Source organism: Rhinatrema bivittatum, chromosome 5 (genome assembly GCF_901001135.1).
Source record: "Rhinatrema bivittatum chromosome 5, aRhiBiv1.1, whole genome shotgun sequence".
NCBI lineage: Eukaryota > Metazoa > Chordata > Amphibia > Gymnophiona > Rhinatrematidae > Rhinatrema > Rhinatrema bivittatum.
Genome location: NC_042619.1, coordinates 10943221 through 10964204, shown reverse-complemented (window position 1 = coordinate 10964204; position 20984 = coordinate 10943221).

Here is a 20984-nt window from a genome sequence, read left to right as displayed (position 1 = left end):
TCCCTAGGAAGTCCCAAACTCTGGAACACCCTCCCAACCAAACTTAGAACACAGCAAAATTTAAAAACCTTCAAAAAAAGAACTAAAAACTTGGATGTTTCCCAAAGCCTTCCAAAACACCCAATGACTCTAAAATATTACTTCACTCCTACTGGCCCTATACAAACATGTAGAACCAATGCAAGCACGTAATACAAAAATAACTGAAACTGCATAGTTTGAAATATGATCTACGTTTATAAAGCCTACAATATTTATGAACCAATTGTTAGAAATGCCGGCGGGCCGCAATCAGGGTCGGCCACGGCATCAATAAACTCAACGGGAGCATCGGAGGCTCCTACGGCGGCAGGCAGCCTTATTTTCAACTTCTTCGCGGCCACTGCCGCTGCCCAACCCGGCCGCATGGTTCTCGGTGGTCCGGCTCAATAGACATAGGGGCAGATTTTCAAAGGGTTACGCGCATAACATCCGCGTGTAACCCCCGAAAAGCTGCCCCAAACTGCCCCTGCGCATGCCAAGCCTATCTTGCATAGGCTTGGTGCACGCACAAGCCCCGGGACGCCTGTATGTCCTGGGGCTTCGAAAAAGGAGCGGTCCTGGGGCAGGGCCGTGGCCCGGGGGTGAAGGCAGCACCACGTGCTCTGACACAGCGGCCTGTGTTGGGGCATGGCGTGCCAGCAGCTGGCTGGCACGCGCAAGTTACGCCTGCCTCGGGCAGGCGTAACATTTGCAACAAAGGTAAGGGGGGTTTTAGGTAGGGCTGGGGGGTGGGTTAGGTAGGGGAAGGACGGGAAAGGTGGGGGGAGGCGGAAGGAAAGTTCCCTCCGAAGCCGCTCCAATTTCGGAGCGGCCTCGGAGGGAACGGAGGCAGGCTGCGCGGCTCGTCGCGCACCGGCTGCCCAAAATCGGCAGCCTTGCGCGCGCTGATCCAGGATTTTAGAGGATACGCACGGCTATGTGCGTATCTTATAAAATCCAGCGTACATTTGTTTGCGCCTGCTGTGCAAACAAAAGTACGCGATCGTGCAGTTTTTAAAAATCTACCCCTATATGATAATGACCAACCATGGCTTGAATATGGCTGTTTCCAGGCTGTATTCTGCTGAGGGAGGGACAGAGTTGTTAAGAAATATGGAGAAGTCATTTTAGAAGAAGAATAACATTTTAAAAACATCAATGCAGAGAATACATATAGAAGGGAAGGTGATGTGAGACTCTTTTGGAAATGGATCTGATATTGATACTGGTGAGATCCACAGATTTGTGCAGGATCTAGGGATGAGAGAATAACTGAATGGAGAATATTGAATAATTTGTTCTCCCCAAGTCTTGCTGAGTACCTGCACATGGAGACTCCATTTTATAATAACTAGATTAAGTCTCAGCTGAGCCACTACTGTTACTGAAGTATGGAAGGAAGGAAAAAGAAGAATTCATACTTGCCAAAAAATTTATACTAGCTTCAAGTCACCCAGGATGAAAAGGTAGTCACCCTTATTTATTTATTTAAAATATTTCTAACCCATACTATCCACAATTCCTGATTTTGCTCCTGTTACTCAGGATAGAAGACATGAATTTCTTGTAATGAGACCACAAGTGCTTGCGTTAGGTTTCTCTTACGTGTTAAAGTATCCATGCAAATGTGTCGTAAAATCTCCAAAAGAATGTTATATATTTTACTACCCTGAGCAATTAAAATCTTTCCTAAATGCTAGGAGGGTAATTGTTACCCCCGGAGTAAAGCCAAAAGAAGAATCATAAACAAACTAGGTGGTCTTAATCTACGTTATTGCAAAATTCTAGCATTAATGTTTTGTGTTATGTTCTTCCTATTTTCTGCCTCCTGCTGTTTAAGTTTCTTTAAAGGGGAATGCACTATAATTGAGACTATTGGATGTATATTTAGATATTATTTTGTTTATTGCATGTATACTGCATTTCTATTTTCTGTAAGTAAGTTAGTTGACTTGCTGTAAAGTTTAAAATGTTAAAAATAAAATAAAAAAACAAAAATTTAGAATAAGACTCTCCAAAACATTGAGAACAAATGCAATTTCATAAGTATAGGACAAAAGAAAATAAGAACATAAGACATTGCCATGCTGGGTCAGACCAAGGGTCCATCAAGCCCAGCATCCTGTTTCCAACAGAGGCCAAACCAGGCCACAAGAACCTGGCAATTACCCAAACACCAAGAAGATCCCATGCTACTGATGCAATTAATAGCAGTAGCTATTCCCTAAGTAAACTTGATTAATAGTAGGGATGTGAATCGGGCTTCAGACGATATTTTCAAAATTGTCAGAAATCGGGGGCTCCCGATAAGAGAACCCCACAATTTTGTTCCTGGGGTTCTCTTATCGTTTTGGGGGAGGGCGGGAAAAACGGCACACCAAAACAATCCCAAAACCCACCCTGACCCTTTAAAACTGTTCCCTTATCTTCCCCCAGCCTCCCGAACCCCCCCAAAACTGTTTACAAGTACCTGGTGGTCCAGTGGGGGTCCCGGGAGCCATCTCCCGCTCTCGGGCCATCGGCTGCCACTAATCAAAATGGTGCTGATGGCCCTTTGCCCTTACCATGTGACAGGGTATCCGTGCCATTGGCCGGCCCCTGTCACATGGTAGGAGCACTGGATGGCCCGCACCATTTTTAAAGAATAGGGATTGGAGCATTGAGCAAGAGAACTCTACCAGTACTGAGGCTCTAGACCTGCACCATCACTATCTCTTCTCTGACTCAATTCCTTTAGCTTCATGAGCCTTGGCTTATCTAACTGTGTGTCCATAGTCAAGCCACTTTCCATTTCTATACAGCACAATATGTCAAGGGTCATATATTTTAGGAATGTTTTCCGCACTGGGAAAAAATTTCCCACTCTTCTACGTGGGGTGAAGAAACTTCTTTAAAAAAAGGTGAATTGGCATTCAACCACCACGGGATCAATGGTGTTGGAGGCAGTAATGGCAGCCATTTGACATTTTTGTCATTGCACCTTCACCTCTGACCCCCATTTATTAGAAATCCCAAAACCACAAAAAAGCTGAAGTCTTTACTTTGACATCTGTGAGTGCACTTATATTTACCCATGTGGGCATGCACTGTATTCAGACCTAAATAAATTGAAAAGGCTACGGAATACACCCAGAGGATGTACAGATGAAATCCTTGTTCTTTTACCAACAGGACCTGAGTATAAAAGATGGCAGTGACACCTTCCTCTCCTGTATATCCACTCTGCAGCTTGTCCTGTGTTAATGACCTCCATCTCCGCTATGTGCCAGCATTTAGTTTCTACCACCACAGAGCACTATAGCCATTAGTTCCCCTGGATCAGCAGACATGTGCCTCCCACCACCGGTGCCGCAGTTACAAATGCCTGCACACAGTTTCCCTGCCACAGGGCCCTCCAGTGGTCTTTTTTAAATACCCTGTCGGCTCTGAGGTTATCTGGAAGCACCCCAGGAGTATTCATGCTGCTGGCCCTTTAAATAACACAGTATAACAATACAGAGGGTAGAATTTAAAAAATAACTCTCTCTATTAGTCTAGATCAGAAACACTCACAGAGAGACCACATATTCAAAATATGTTTTATATTTACTGAACCACAACAGTCAACAGGGAAATGTGCAGAGAAATTCAATGTCCACACTTCTTTGATGTAATCACAATTTTTATATTTAGACGGCAACTCCACAGTGTAATAATACCAAATTTATAGTACAGGAGGGTCCCCCGACACGGACCCGTGTTTCGCCACCAGGCTGCGTCGGGAGGGACGGGCAAGCAAAAACTTTGTTATTCTAAAAGATAAAATACAGCAAGTAGAAAAAGGATGTTAGAACAGTGGACAACAACATAAAGGAGCACGGCAATGCTGAATAACAGTAATTATGTCATATTCTGAAAATTAACAATTATAAGGTAAATCATCACTTATAGAGCAGGCATGTCTGACAGACTGAGTACGAACAGTAAAGAGAGAAGAGTAAACAGCGCAGGGAGTGAATAACTCAAATTGTATCGGTGGTCGCCAAAAATTCATGTATAACAGTAGCCTAATATAATATGTAAAACTCACAGTATAACACAGTAAGAAATAAACTTGGTTGGGGTCACGGAACCAACACAATTTTTAAAATGGTCTACCACAAGCATTAACAAGAAAATTAATCATAAAGAAAACAGTACATAAAGGTAAAGATAATGGATGCCGACAACAGATTAAATGAGGGTCAAAGCCAGTAACAGTATTAAATAACAATAAGTCCAAACTTAAATTCACCTTACTAAAAGACATACCTGAGTTCAGTTTTAAACAATGGCGTCACTGGGAGAGCAACACGAACAATACAACGGCGGCCATTTAACTTGAAAAAATTGGCGCGAAAAGTTCAGTAACCAATCAGAAAAGGGATGTCTAAAGCTAGACGTAATGGAGAACTAAGCACAGTGTGTATAATGCAAAATTAGATGTGAAAGGGAACTACCAAGGAAAAAATAGAAAAGCCATAATGGACATCAATACCATCGAAGCGGTTTTACACAATTCGAGCAGTAGCGGGGGTAATATAGACAGAGATCATAATAGAAAGAATGCATGAAGTGCATTAAATAAAATAACGCCATTCAATTTCCTTGTTCAATCCGAATGGTATGAGGCTATGCAGATTGAAGATCCATCTTTGTTCAAGGCGTATCAGAATCTCAGACAGATTAACACCCCGGCGTGGTTGGGGGGGGGGGGGGGGGTATTACATCAATGATACAAAAGCGGAGGTCAGAAATATTATGAGATTTTTCGGTCCAGTGGGCTACTAAGGGAGCATTATCACAACGATTTGCAATGCTTGATTTATGCTCGATAATCCTTGCTTTGATAGATCTAATGGTTTTACCAACGTAAATGAGTTGGCAAGGGCAAATAATAATGCACACTACACCAGATGTGGAACAATTCGAATTAAATTTCAAGCAGCTCCATCACTGCTCTCTACATTAATAGTGGGGGTGAAAAGGGAATTAGAACATAAGGTTACTAAGAGCCAAGAGAAACAGTTAAGTATGAGAAAAATAAGTGTAAGGCTTGCTGGGCAGACTGGATGGACCGGTTGGTCTTCTTCTGCCGTCATTTCTATGTTTCTATGTTTCTATGTAAGTTTTATTTGATTGGGGATCTGTGAAAGAATTAGTGGACAATGAGAGAGGACATACTGAGCATGTCTCACAGGGATAATGACCATTGTAGATCGGAGGTAAACAATCCAGAGGGCGTAATTCAGATTGGACCAAAAAATCGCCTAAATTTCTACCTCTGTGAAAAGTAAAACGAATCGGCCTTGAAACACATCATGTAACGACAAAATGGACCAATGTTTACGGATAATGGAGGCAATGGTTTTAGTGTGAACTGAATAGGGGAGAATACAGTTAATCTCCCCATCAGAGGATCTTAATTGAGGTGTAAACAATAAGTCGCGATTAATAAAAAGGGCCCGTTTGAAGGCTTTCTTCAAAATCCTCTCTCATTGTCCTTGGCATATGGTTGGTACTATACTATGCCTTTCATATAACTCTAAGCTCTAATAATAGAACACTATGGAGGGAGTCATAAACGTTATATACACACAGTTCACATCAAATAATAAATATGGCAGTATCACCAGGACTTGCAAATATTACTCTTCACAACACACCATTGAAGCTATTCCTCTCAGTGTCTGAATGGTCCTCACATGGTTTATTAAATGACCAGGAACTCAAGGAAGAGGGAGAGGAAAACAGAGAATGGATAGAAGTCCAGGAAGGAGACAGCATGGAAGGTTCAGAGAAGGCAGGAAGTCACTGTTCATTCTTATTAAAAAATAAAGGTTCTCGTTTGGGACTGATGGTGGTCTTGACTTTTCAAGTCCTACATTTGTGATCTGGCACAGAGGACAGAGCGAGACAGACAAGAATGATTGAGGTATTCGGCAGAGCAAGATGGAAAAGGCAGAGAGAAATGTTGTAAAGGAAAAAGTAGAAAGGGCATAGGAGAAATAAAAGAGAGAATAAAAGCAGCAAGACGGTAGAGAAGAGTAGGAATAGAATAGAGCAAGAGAAAATAGTGGAAAGTGGAGAAGAAAGAAGCAGGGGCAGATTGGCTTATCAAGGGATGGACAATCCCCCATGGGCTGGTTGCACTGGTCATGTGATCTGCTGAGTGGGCAGCTGTGGAAGAAGGGCTCATTGGGGCCGCGATGGAGCTCAACCCACCACGACAGGGCCACGATGGAGATCTACCCACTTCTTTCTGTGGTCCGAAGAAAAAGGCTTACATGGCTTGAAGAACGATGCATCTGGCAGTTGCAGGGCCACCAGAAGCATTGACCTCCTCCTTCCTGACCTCCAGCAGTAAATAAAGAGCAGCACTAGCGTGAGCAAGGCCCAACAGAAAGGAGGAGGTCTAAGGTAAGTGTTAATGAGTGAGAACATCTGCATTTGTACATTCCTGAGAGAAAGTGCCTCCGTGTGCATGAGAGAGAGGGGAGAACCTGAATGTGTTCATGAAAGACAGAGAGTGCCTGCATGAGTGTTAGAAGATAAACAGAGCCTGTGTGTGTGAGCCTGAATGTGTGCATGAGAAACAGAGCGAGCCTACATATGTGTGATAGGGAGAGAGCACCTGCATGTTTGTATGAGTGAGAGCCTGCATGTATGCGAAAGAAAGAGAGAGCACCTGCGTGAGTGCATGAGAGTGAGCTCCTGCATGTGTGTATGAGAAGGAGAGAGTCTTCATGTGTATGAGAGAGAGAGAGCACCTGCATGAGTGCAGGAGAGTGAGCTTCTGCATGTGTGTAAGAGAGCGAGAGAGGCTTCATGTGTATGAGAGAGAGAGAACACCTGCATGAGTGTTGGGAGATAAACAGAGCCTGTGCGTGTTAGCCTGAGTGTGTGCATGAGAAACAGAGTGAGCCTCCATATGTGTGAGAGAGACAGAGAGAACACCTGCATGTTTGCATGAGTGAGATCCTGCATGTATGAGAGAAAGAGAGTGCACCTGCATGTTTGTATGAGTGAGAGGCTCCATGTTTGTATGAGTGAGATCCTGCATGTATGTGAGAGAGAGATAACACCTGCATGTTTATATGAGTGAGAGCCTGCATGAATGTGAGGGAGAGAGAGCACCTACATGAGTACATGAGCGTGAGCTCCTGCATGTGTGTATGAGAATGAGAGAGCCTACATATGTGTGAGAGAGAGAGCACCTGCAAGAGTGCATTAGTGCATGAGCGTGAGCTCCTACATGTGTGTATGAGAACGAGAGCCTTCATGTATATGAGAGAGAGAGAGCACGAACATGTTTCTATGAGTGAGAGTCTGTATGTATGTGAGAGAGAGCACTAGCATTAGTGCATGACCATGAGCTCCTGCATGTGTGTATGAGAAAGGGGGAGAGCCTTCATGTGTAAGAGAGAGAGAGCGAGAGCACCTGCATGTTTGTATGTGTGAGAGCCTGCATGTATATGAGAGAGAGAGAGAGCACCTGCATGAGTGCATGAGCATGAGCTCCTGCATGTGTCCATGAGAATTAGGAGGCCTTCATGTGTATGAGAGAGAGAGAGAGAGAGAGCACCTGCATGAGTGCATGAGAGTGAGCTCCTGCATCTGTGTATGAGAACGAGAGAGCCTTCATGTGTACGAGAGAGAGAGAGCGCTTCCGCATGTTTGTATGAGTGACAGCCTGCATGTATATGAGAGAGATACCACCTGCATGAGTGCATGAGCTCCTGCATGGGTGTATGAGAACACAGATGCAGGAGCCTACTGCCCAGGAGGGAAGGGTTAGATCGGCCGTCATAGTTGGTGATTCGATTATTAGGAATGTAGCTAGCTGGGTGGCTGGTGGGCGTGAGGATCGCCTAGTAACATGCCTACCTGTTGTGGTACATGTGGGCACCAACGACATAGGAAAATGTGGGAGGGAGATTCTGGAAGCCAAATTTAGGCTCTTAGGTAGAAAGCTTAAATCCAGAACCTCAAGGGTGGCATTCTCTGAAATGCTCCCTGTTCCAAGCGCAGGTCACCAGAGGCAGGCAGAGCTCCGGAGTCTCAATGCGTGGATGAGACGATGGTGCAAGGAAGAGGGATTCAGTATTGTTAGGAACTGGGGAACCTTTTGGGGAAGGGGGAGTCTCTTCTGAAAGGATGGGCTCCACCTTAACCAGGGTGGAACCAGACTGCTGGCGCTAACCTTTAAAAAGGAGATAGAGCAGCTTTTAAACTAGAACAAAGGGGAAAGCCGACAGTCACTCAGCAGTGCATGGTTCGGAGAGAGATATCTTTAAAGGATACTAATGATCCATTGGAATTAGGGCATCCCGACAGTGAGGTTCCAATAATTAGAAAAGTAGTCCAAGTGCATGTAACTAAAAACTCACCAGAGCTAAAAAAAATTCTAACTTATCCCTATCAATTAAAAAGCAGAATGAAAATACAAACAAAAAACAAATTTTGAAATGTTTGTATGCTAATGCCAGAAGTCTAAGAAGTAAGATGGGAGAATTAGAATGTATAGCAGTGAATGATGACATAGACCTAATTGGCATCTCAGAGACATGGTGGAAAGAGGATAACCAATGGGACAGTGCTATACCGGGGAACAAATTATATCGCAATGACAGAGAGGAGCACTCAGAGGGAGGTGTGGCGCTTTATGTCCGGGATGGCATAGAGTCCAACAGGATTAACATCCTGCATGAGACTAAATACAAAATGGAATCTTTATGGGTAGAAATCCCTTGTGTGATGGGGAAGACTATAGTGATAGGGGTATACTACCGTCCACCTGGTCAAGATGGTGAGATGGAGAGTGAAATGCTAAGAGAAATTAGGGAAGCTAACCAAATTAGTAGTGCAGTAATAATGGGAGACTTCAATTACCACTAGACAGACGTCATGTAACAATGATTTTCTTATGATTTATCTTCTTAATGTGCTATTATTTATGGAGCCATCATAACACCTGCGGGCATACCAGCATGTTTTAGCTTAAGGTCTTGCCACTTCAGGTCGTGTTTAATCATTGGCCCAAGTCCTTTATTCTTTTGCGTATTTTTTCTAATATGTTTTTTCGAGTTTTTCATAAAATCTTGTATCGGGGTAATCCCTTCCTTGGTATGTCTCAAAGTGTCAAGGAAATTTTTAAAGTCCAGTCCACTTGACACTTTGAGACATACCAAGGAAGGGATTACCCCGATACAAGATTTTATGAAAAACTCGAAAAAACATATTAGAAAACATACGCAAAAGAATAAAGGACTTGGGCCAATGATTAAACACGACCTGAAGTGGCAAGACCTTAAGCTAAAACATGCTGGTATGCCCGCAGGTGTTATGATGGCTCCATAAATAATAGCACATTAAGAAGATAAATCATAAGAAAATCATTGTTACATGACGTCTATCTAGTGAGAATTGCACTCGTTGTGTTTAAATATATAACTGTTTATAGTGTGTGAGACTTCAATTACCCCAATATTGACTGGGTAAATGTATCATCGGGTCACGCTAGAGAGATAACATTCCTGGATGGAATAAATGATAGCTTTATGGAGCAATTGGTTCAGGAACCGATGAGAGAGGGAGCAATTTTAGATCTAATTCTCAATGGAGCACAAGACCTGGTGAGAGAGGTAACGGTGGTGGGGCCGCTTGGCAATAGTGATCATAATATGATCAAATTTGATTTAATGACTGGAAGAGGAACAGTGTGCAAATCCAAGGCTCTCGTGCTAAACTTTCAAAAGGGAAACTTTGATAAAATGAGAAAAATTGTTAGAAAAAAACTGAAAGGAGCAGCTACAAAAGTAAAAAATGTCCAAGAGGCATGGTCATTGTTAAAAAATACCATTCTAGAAGCACAGTCCAGATGTATTCCACACATTAAGAAAGGTGGAAATAAGGCAAAGCGATTACCAGCATGGTTAAAAGGGGAGGTGAAAGAAGCTATTTTAGCCAAAAGATATTCATTCAAAAATTGGAAGAAGGATCCAACAGAAGAAAATAGGATAAAGCATAAACATAGGCAAGTTAAATGTAAGACATTGATAAGACAGGCTAAGAGAGAATTTGAAAAGAAGTTGGCTGTACAGGCAAAAACTCACAGTAAAAACTTTTTAAAATATATCCGAAGCAGAAAGCCTGTGTGGGAGTCAGTTAGATCGTTAGATGATCGAGGGGTTAAAGGGGCACTTAGAGAAGATAAGGCCATTGTGGAAAGATTAAATGATTTCTTTGCTTCGGTGTTTACTAAAGAGGATGTTGGGGAGGTACCCGTAATGGAGAAGGTTTTCATGGGTAATGATTCAGATGGACTGAATCAAATCACGGTGAACCTAGACGATGTGGTAGGCCTGATTGACAAACTGAAGAGTAGTAAATCACCTGGACCGGATGGTATACACCCCAGAGTTCTGAAGGAACTAAAAAATGTAATTTCAGACCTATTAGTAAAATTTGTAACTTATCATTAAAATCATCCATTGTACCTGAAAACTGGAGGATAGCAAATGTAATCCCAATATTTAAAAAGGGCTCCAAGGGCGATCCGGGAAACTACAGACCGGTTAGCCTGACTTCAGTGCCAGGAAAAATAGTGGAAAGTGTTCTAAACATCAAAATCACAGAACATATAGAAAGACATGGTTTAATTTCTTTATTTATTTATCTATTTATTTATTTACTTTTAACTTTTCTATACCGAAGTTCCTGTAAGAATACAAATCACACCGGTTTACATCATAACAACAAAATTTGCTTAGGAGCGTTACATAGAACAATGAAGGCATATAAATATGAAATGAATTATAACTTTAATGGAACAAAGTCAGCATGGCTTTATCCAGGTCAAGTCTTGCCTCACAAATCTGCTTCACTTTCTTGAAGGAGTTAATAAACATGTGGATAAAAGTGAACCGGTAGATATAGTATACTTGGATTTTCAGAAGGTGTTTGACAAAGTTCCTCATGAGAGGCTTCTAGGAAAAGTAAAAAGTCATGGGATAGGTGGCGATGTCCTTTCGTGGATTGCAAACTGGCTAAAAGACAGGAAACAGAGAGTAGGATTAAATGGACAATTTTCTCAGTGGAAGGGAGTGGACAGTGGAGTGCCTCAGGGATCTGTATTGGGACCCTTACTTTTCAATATATTTATAAATGATCTGGAAAGAAATACGACAAGTGAGATAATCAATAACCAACTCTGCAACACTCTATGCAAGGCCAAAAGCCCAAATAACCAGCATATCAAACTTGGCAAAGCTTCACATCCTTCCAGCCTCACATCCTCCATACCATCCTCAGCTGCCAGTTTCGTGGTATCTATAACAAGCCTTCATATATCCAACAATGCTCTACCGCCCACGCACCTACAAATCCCTCATCCCAATCATGATTTCCCCCACCACACAGTTTCTAGGTCTCACCTTATTCACCATCTTCCTATTTAACGCCCAATCGCTTACCAACAAAACTCTAATACTCAACGACCTACTGCAGGACACAACCCCAGACTTTTGCGCCATAACAGAAACATGGCTCAAATCCTCTGACATCGCCCTCATCAACCAACTACCAACACAGACTTACGACTTTTTCTCTATCCCAAGACAAAAAAAAAGAGGAGGGGGTATCTTCTTAGCTGCCAAAAAATCCCTGAGGTCCACACACTACCCTATCAACACAGCTTCCAAACTAGAACTAGGATTATTCAAATCAGAATATCTCCAAATCCTTCTAGTCTATGCCCCTCCAGGCCTGCTAGAGTCTGACGCCTCTCCGATTCTCGAAATTATAACTTTGCACCTAAACCTTGACTCCCCTGCTATAATCTTGGGTGACTTCAACTTACATGTTGACAAAGTCCCCCTTTCAACAAACTGTGAAGCCTTCCTCACAGCATTGTCAGCGATGGGTTTCAAACAACAAATCAACAAACCCACTCACAAAGCAGGCCACACGCTCGATCTCTTCTTTACAAACTCTGGTATTTCTCAAACAAAACAACCAGATTGTAAACAAGTCCCATGGTCAGACCACTCTCTAATCTCCACCAGCTTTTCTCTACCACGACCAGACTCCAAGCTCGACTCAAGACCCTCCTTCCTCTACAGAAAACCTTGCAACTCGGAACACCTCAGCAAGCTTCTAGCCCCAGATCTACCACTCATCGATGTCTCTACACCTAACTCTGCACTCCAATCCTGGTCCAAAATAACAAAATCAGTAGCAAACACTCTTTGCCCTCTGACAACCAAAAAACAGTCTTCAAATGCATCCAAAAGACAACCCTGGTTTAATGATGAACTGCGAAATCTCAAATACCTACTTTGGCAGAAAGAAAGAAAATGGCGCAAAGCCCCTTCACCGGCCTCACTCTCGGATTACAAACGCACACTCCACCAATACAAGAGCATTACTCTGAAAACCAAAAGAGACTACTATGCCCTTAAGGTTCACCACCTCATCTTTGACTCAAAAGCTCTATTCGCCTTCTTTTCCAGCCTCACCAAACCTATCACTCCAGATATCCCACCAGAACTATCCCAGACTAAAGCAGACGAACTGGCTCTTCATTTCAGCAAAAAAATTTCTGACCTACTCAATCAGCTGACACCAAACACTAGCTCTTCCGATAACTCATATCTTCTTCCAAACAAAGATATTCAGCTCAACGCATTCGAACCTATCACAATCTCAGAGATACAATCGGTGCTGAAGAAAATGAAACCTTCTTCACACCCGTTTGACCAAATCCCCTCCAAAATGCTTCTTCTCATCCCAGATACTATATCAAAAACCCTAGCCGAAATTATAAACTGTTCCCTGTCCCATGGTATCTACCCAGATGAGCTAAAAAACAGCCTCAATCAAACCCCTCCTAAAAAAACCAAATCTAAATGCATGTGATCCCAACAACTTCTGCCCTATTTCCAACCTCCCATTCATAGCCAAAATTATGGAAAGATTGGTGAACACTCAACTCTCCAACTACTTGGAAGACCACAGTATTCTGTCTCCAAACCAATATGGTTTTCGCAAAGCCGCAAGCACCGAAACGCTACTCCTCTCACTCACGGACTTCCTTCTCTCCGGAATCGATAAAGGCAAAGCATTTTTACTAATCCTCCTCGACTTCTCGGCGGCCTTTGACACCGTCAACCATTACCTCCTTCTAAAACAACTGGCAAACATAGGAGTGACAGGGGCTTCACTAACTTGGTTCAAAACCTTCCTGGAAAACAGAGGATATAGGGTCAAAATTCATAATACAGAATCCCATTATCACCCCTCCACCAGATGGGTGCCGCAAGGTTCATCGCTTTCACCCACACTTTTCAATGTCTACCTTCTACCACTATGTCAACTACTCACAAAATTAAGCCTGAAACACTTCCTCTTCGCAGACGACGTACAGATTGTGATCCCTATAAAAGAATCAATCTCGATAACAATGGAATACTGGGATAGTTGCTTATTAGAAATCAAACTCCTCCTCAACAGCCTAAACCTAGTCCTCAATGCGTAGAAAATGGAATATCTGCTTATATCACCGGAAAACAACAACACACATTCAAAGCCACCAGCCCTCCTTCAAACCGCTCACGTAAGAGACCTAGGAGCCATCTTAGATAAACGTCTTAACCTCAAACCATTCATTAACCAAACCACCAAAGATTGCTTCCATAAATTACATATTCTGAAAAGAATAAAGCCACTTTTCCACGCTCAGGACTTTAGAACAATCTTGCAAGCAATAATCTTCTCCAAACTAGATTATTGCAACTCACTACTATTAGGCCTCCCAGCTTCCTATACCAAGCCTCTACAAATGGTACAGAACACAGCAGCCAGGATCCTTACAAACTCCAGGAAAATCGACCACATCTTCCCTATACTCAAAGACCTTCATTAGTTACCGATCCACTACAGAATTATGTATAAATCCATCACTATCATCTACAAGGCCATCCACCAACACACTCAACTGGACCTACAAATCCCTTTCAAAAAACACACATCCGCCAGACCCATCAGGGATTACTACAAAGAATCACTTCAGGTCCCACATACCAAAACCTACCAACATAAATCCTACAGTCTCAGAGCTTTCTCCTCAGCAGGTCCAACTCTTTGGAACTCTATCCCACCTGACTTGAGACAAGAACCATGCACTCTAACATTTAGGAAAAGACTAAAAACTTGGCTTTTTAAAAAAGCATTCCCAGCCCTTGATTAAAACCTCCACACATCAGCACATTCTCTTATTCAAAAATTTGGATTGAAATAAAAACCCACCAACTTCACACTCATACACCGCACCATATTTTCTTCCTTCACAACCGCATCATATATATTCATTTTTGCTATATTACTATATATACACAATATTATAATATATATATATTAATTGATGCAATTGGCTGAAATGTAAATATTTATTTGTTCAGTTTCTCCCCTTTCCAGATCCTAGTTAATTTTCCCTGTTTTATTGTAACTTTTTCACATCCATAATATTGTTTTCTGTATTTGAAGTTTGAATGGGGAATATTGTTTATTATGTTACTCTCTGCCTTACACACATTGTTAATTGTAAACCGGGTTGATGTGATTCCAGTCATGAAATTCGGTATAATAAAAATAATAAATAAATAAATAAATAAAACAAATTTGCAGATGACACAAAATTGTTCAGAGTAATTAAATCACAAGCAGATTGTGATAAATTGCAGGAAGACCTTGTGAGACTGGAAAATTGGGCATCCAAATGGCAGATGAAATTTAATGTGGATAAGTGCAAGGTGATGCATATAGGGAAAAATAACCCATGCTATAATTACACAATGTTGGGTTCCATATTAGGTGCTACAACCCAAGAAAGAGATCTAGGCGTCATAGTGGATAACACATTGAAATCGTCAGTTCAGTGTGCTGTGGCAGTCAAAAAAGCAAACAGAATGTTGGGAATTATTGGGAAAGGAATGGTGAATAAAACGGAAAATGTCATAATGCCTCTGTATCGCTCCATGGTGAATACTGTGTACAATTCTGGTCGCCGCATCTCAAAAAAGATATAGTTGTGATGGAGAAGATACAGAGAAGGGCTACCAAAATGATAAGGGGAATGGAACAACTCCCCTATGAGGAAAGACTAAAGAGGTTAGGACTTTTCAGCTTGGAGAAGAGACGATTGAGGGGGGATATGATAGAGATGTTTAAAATCATGAGAGGTCTAGAACGGGTAGATGTGAATCGGGGCATTCCATGAAGTTAGCATGGGGCACATTTAAAACTAATCGGAGAAAGTTCTTTTTTACTCAACGCACAATTAAACTCTGGAATTTGTTGCCAGAGGATGTGGTTGGTGCAGTTAGTATAGATGTGTTTAAAAAAGGATTGGATAAGTTCTTGGAGGAGAAGTCCATTACCTGCTATTAAGTTCACTTAGAGAATAGCCACTGCCATTAGCAATGGTAACATGGAATAGACTTAGTTTTTGGGTACTTGCCAGGTTCTTATGGCCTGGATTGGCCACTGTTGGAAACAGGATGCTGGGCTTGATGGACCCTTGGTCTGACCCAGTATGGCATTTTCTTATGTTCTTATGAGAGAGCCTTCAAGTATATGACTGAGAGAGATCACCTCTATGAGTGCATGAGCATGAGCTCTCTCATACACATGGAGGTTCTCTTGTTCTCATACTCACATACATGTTTATGTATTTTATTATTTAACAGCTTTTTTATACCAACATTAAAATATACATCATATCGGTTTACATCATAACAAAAGGTTGAAATTACATTGAACGGGGAGGGGGGAAACATGAGAACAATATACAACAGAATAGGGGCTATGAGGAGGAGCCAGAAATCAAGCAAGGAAAAAAAAAGGGGGGGGGGGAGGAGAGGGATATGAACATATTTACAAAAATTGAAAATGATAATAAATACATGTGAGAAAAACAGAGCCTTTCTGTGTATGAGAGAGAGAGAGAGCACCTGCATGAGTGCATGAGAGTGAGATCCTGCATCTGTGTATGAGAACGAGAGAGCCTTCATGTGTATGTGAGAGAGAGAGAGCACATCTGCATGTTTGTATGAGTGACAGCCTGCATGTATATGGGAGAGAGATACCACCTGCATGAGAGTGAGCTCCTGAATGTGTGTATGAAAACGAGAGAGCCTTCATGTGTATGAGAGAGAAAAAGAGGACCTACATGAGTGCATGAGTGTGAGCTGCTACATGTGTGAATGAGAACGAGAGAGCCTTCATGTGTATGTGAGAGAGAAAGAGCACCTGCAGGAGTGCATGAGAGTGAGTTCCTGCATGTATGTATGAGAACGAGAGAGCCTTCATATGTGTGAGAGAGAATGTCTATATGTGTGAAGGGAAGAGACAGAGGATAAAGATTGTGTGGCCCCCCTTCCCCTCAAATCCACAACAATCTCTCAGTGAGTGGAAATCAAAAGATCCTGCTATGGAGAGCTGGACTGTCTACTGTTCTGAAATATTTTAGTGGTATTTGGAAAATATTAGAACACATTTATGTGACATTTTAAAATTATTATATGTTTGTGGTCTGTTTTGACATGAGAAAGTCAGATTCCCCGTGGACCAGTTTTGAAAAATGTCCCCCAGGCTGATATTTTCCTGCAATCCGCCCCTGAGAGAGAGAGAGAGCACTCAGAGACCATCAGCAGGGAATTAGAGTTACCCAAGCCTCGTTCTGCTGCTGAGACTCCCTGCAGGTTATGAAACTGCTGGGATTTGTAAGGAAGAAATATAAAGAGCAGGAGATCACAGCCCGGGCTCCCAGATGGAGAATTCATAATCCAGCAGTGAGGAACAGAACATCACTCCTGCCACATCTGGATAATCGCACTCCCTCCTTCTGGTACAGATGCAGCTCTGGTAAGGAATCTGAACCTCTACATATGTATTTATTAATAGGGACATACGCTGGGAAAATTAACACCAGTAACAGCATCTGGTGCTCTTTACTGCGAGCTGGTATTTGTTTTCCTCACTGGGGCTTTAATGCAGCAATGCTAGGTGCATTTATTAAATTATGAGTTTGTTCCATGGCCCTGTTAGCTCTTATTTTAGTCTTATTCCTTGCTCTCTTTTCAGGTCTTTCTATATGTCATACACTGAATAAAAGGTTTCAGTCTCCCATGTTTTATTTATTTATTTATTTAAAGACTTTTATATACCGAAGATCATGTACTGGTACATATCGCTTCGCTTTACATATAACCAGATTGGGAATTAGAAAAACAGTAAACAGAATGCATATAACAATAAATAATAATAATAAGAAAGAATAAATAAGAAGTAAACAGTAGGTGTAACTGTGTGGAAATAGAAAACTATTTAAACTGGTGGAATTGGATATACCTCGACCGTGGGGGGTGTCAGGAGTAATATGTGATTACAAGTATTAGATGAGAATAGTACAGTTTCAATGTGGGCCTTTCAGGAAAGCAAGGCTTCCGTAAAGAGCCAGGTTTTCAGTTTTTTCTTGAACGTCCGCAGGCAGGGTTCTAAGCGGAGGTCTGATGGTAGATTGTTCCAGTGCGTGGGACCGGCTATAGAGAAGGCACGTTTCTTCATTGAAGACTTGGCTGGTGGTACATAGAGGGTGCCAAGGTACATTTGTCTAATGGGTCTGGAGGCTGTATGAACTTGTAGAGGGCGATTTAATTTGAGTGCTGTTTGTGAGTGGATGGTTTTGTGTATAATAGTGAGCACTTTGTAGAGGATCCTGAACTTAATGGGGAGCCAGTGTAGGCTCTTAAGTATAGGGGTGATGTGTTCGGATCTGCTGGTGTTGGTCAGGATCCTGGCTGCGGAGTTTTGTATCATTTGTAGTGGCTTTGTAGTAACGGCAGGAAGGCCGATTAGGATGGAATTGCAGTAATCAATTTTCGAGAAGAGGATAGTTCTCTCTATTTCCCCTCATTTGTTTGTGCCACAGGAGATTCACACTTTGTGTTTACCTCTGGATTTATTCCCCCTTCTGAGTTTTGATGGAAGGAAATCCTTGGGTACAGGATGCACTTTTCCAAAACTCAGAATCACCTTCCAGAACAACTTTATTAGTTAAATTCTCATCAGACTTATCTCAAAGACACTTAATTTTCCTGTCCAAGATGTAATAGTCAAAGGCATGTAGAGGGGTCAGTAAGGAGTTACCCACCTAGATTTCACTAGTGTATCTGACTGAGCTTCCCTGAAGCCTTTCCCAGTATCGCAGTGATCCATGAGGGACTTATTGAGATATTTTTCTTATTATAACTTAACTTGTGTGATCTTTCCTAGATTAGTTACAAAGGTGATTCAGAGGCATCTTATTATTTATTTATTTATTTATTTTTGGTTTTTATATACCGATCTTCCTGCATTAGATACAAATCAAACCGGTTTACAAAGAACGTAAAACTTGCCTGTAGGCTATACATTGAACCTTGAACATTAACCTTGAAAGAACCTGGAACAAACAAATTGAATTATTAGTACTTCTCCTGGTCTCCACCATTATCAGTATATAATAGTGACTGAGTGATAATATGGGGTTTCTGCTAAGACCCTGGCAGTGGTTCTGCCTATGTCACAGTAACATTGTAATGACGATAGAAAAGGACCAAATGATCCATCCATTCTGCCCAGGAAGCTTTTCATGGGAATATCTGCCATGCTGTGCAGGCGACCCCTAGGTTTCTATGAGGGGTAGTGCATGTAGTTACCCCAAGCCCTTATGATAATCAATCAAAAGCCAAGCAACTGTCAAAGCCAGAAAAAAAAATTACTGCTAGCAACATTTTTATTGGACGAGGAGTCTTTTTGAAAATTCAGACTTTGGGACTTGGTGTAGAAGCAGTCCTGTGCTCTTTCCCTTATGTCTGTGTATCAGCACCCCAGACTGTAAAAGTTAGATCCCGTGCTTGGTGTCGTCTAAGCCCAATTCCCCTTCCACTTCCCACTCCCCATCCGCATCACCACCAGCGAAGCAGAGAGCAATGTTGCACTTGCGTCAAAAGCATCAAGGCTTATTGGTTAAGGGTGATAATTCCTCATGAAGAATCACGTCCCTCTAGGAGGGAGCCCAATTTTCAAAATATGGGGTGAATTTTAAAAGCTATTTCTCTATGCAGAACTCCCTTTCAAACCTTAAAACTTCTAAAAGTGGCTGATTAAAACACTCTAGAAGCACTGAGAGATATCAGTATATAGGCATCACTGAAGCGATGCATGATGATCATTCATGCATGAGATTCCTGAGCGTTCTACATCTATAAAGCATAGGGACTCTGTTATTGGATATCCTTAGCTAAGGATGGTTGTTCCTCTTAAATGAATTGCTCATTTCCCATCTATAGATAACTCCATTTTTCATAATTGTGATGCTTATTTTCTTTGAAAAAATTTATGTTTCTTTTTATTCTTGCTGTTGGACTCACACTGATCATTACTGAGCACAGAAATCTAGAAATCTAGCAATGTGATGCCCTATCTAGTCTGCCCATCTACACCTAATAATTCAGCTTTACAATTCCTAGCACTACTTCAGGGATCCTTTGTGTTTATCCCTTGCTTTATTAAATTCAGATACCTTCATGTTTCCACAATCTCCACATGGAGGCCCCCTTCCTGTGCATGGCAAACGTGGATATATTTGAATGTCTCTGTCATTCCTACCCTACATCACCTTTCCTCTAAGGTGTACATGTTTAGATCTTTGTGTATTCCCATCTGCTTCGGAATGAAGACCACCTTCCAATTTAGTAGCCACTCTCTGGAGCGACTCCATCCTGAGGTCTCCAGAATTGTACAGAGTGTTCCAAGTGAGGTCTCATCAGGGACTTAAACAGGGACAGCATTGCCTCCCTTTTTCTCTTGACCATTCCTCTCCCTATGCAGCCAGGCATTTTTATGACTTTTGCCATTGCCTTATCCACGTTTATCAGATACGTTCACCCTCAGACCCTGCTTTTCTTTCATGCTTAAGATAATTCCTTTCCCTATACTGTACCACTCTCTTGGGGTTTTGCAGCCTGATTGCACAACTGCATTATTTAGCATTAAATCTCATCTGCCAGAGCCTAGACCATTCCTTGGGCGTCACTATTTCCCTCCTCTTCTTTTCCACCCCTGCTTCCTGGCTGTCTACTCTGATACAGATTTTGGTGTCATCAGGAAAAGGAAAAACTTTTCCTGTCAATTCTTTTGTAATGTCAGAAAGAAAATGTTGAAAGGAACTGTCCCTGAGCTACAGTGCTAGTAATGCCCCCTCCACTGAGTGAACTTCAGTTAACTCTACCCTTTGTCACCTCCCACTCAACCAATTTCTAACCCTGTCAATCAGTTTAGAGCTTATAGCAAGGGCATTCAATTTATAATGATGGTTGATATTTGAGTTTTGGAGTCAATTTTGAAATAGATTTAGTGCTCTAAATAATAATTTGTCTGCTAGGTCTGTCAGTCTGAAATTTCCCCCAGAGTAGCAGAATATTTCTACTTAAACCATGGACGTTCGCACAGCATGGACAGGTTGAGGAGTAATTTATCTGGTTTGCTTAATTGTAAGCCCTAGCCAATAAAGCTGTATGTATATCCTTTACGCATGGATAGCAGGGTTAAATGTAGTGAGCTATTTGATAGCAAGATAGATTTAAGAAAAGTAATCCAAGTGCCTGTAACTAAAAACTCATCTGAGCTAAAACATTCTAACTTATCCTTATCAATTAAAAAGCAGAATGAAAATACAAACAAAAAACAAACTTTGAAATGTTTGTATGCTAATGCCAGAAGTCTAAGAAGTAAGATGGGAGAATTAGAATGTATAGCAGTGAATGATGACAGACTTAATTGGCATCTCAGAGACATGGTGGAAAGAGGATAACCAATGGGACAGTGCTATACTGGGGTACAAA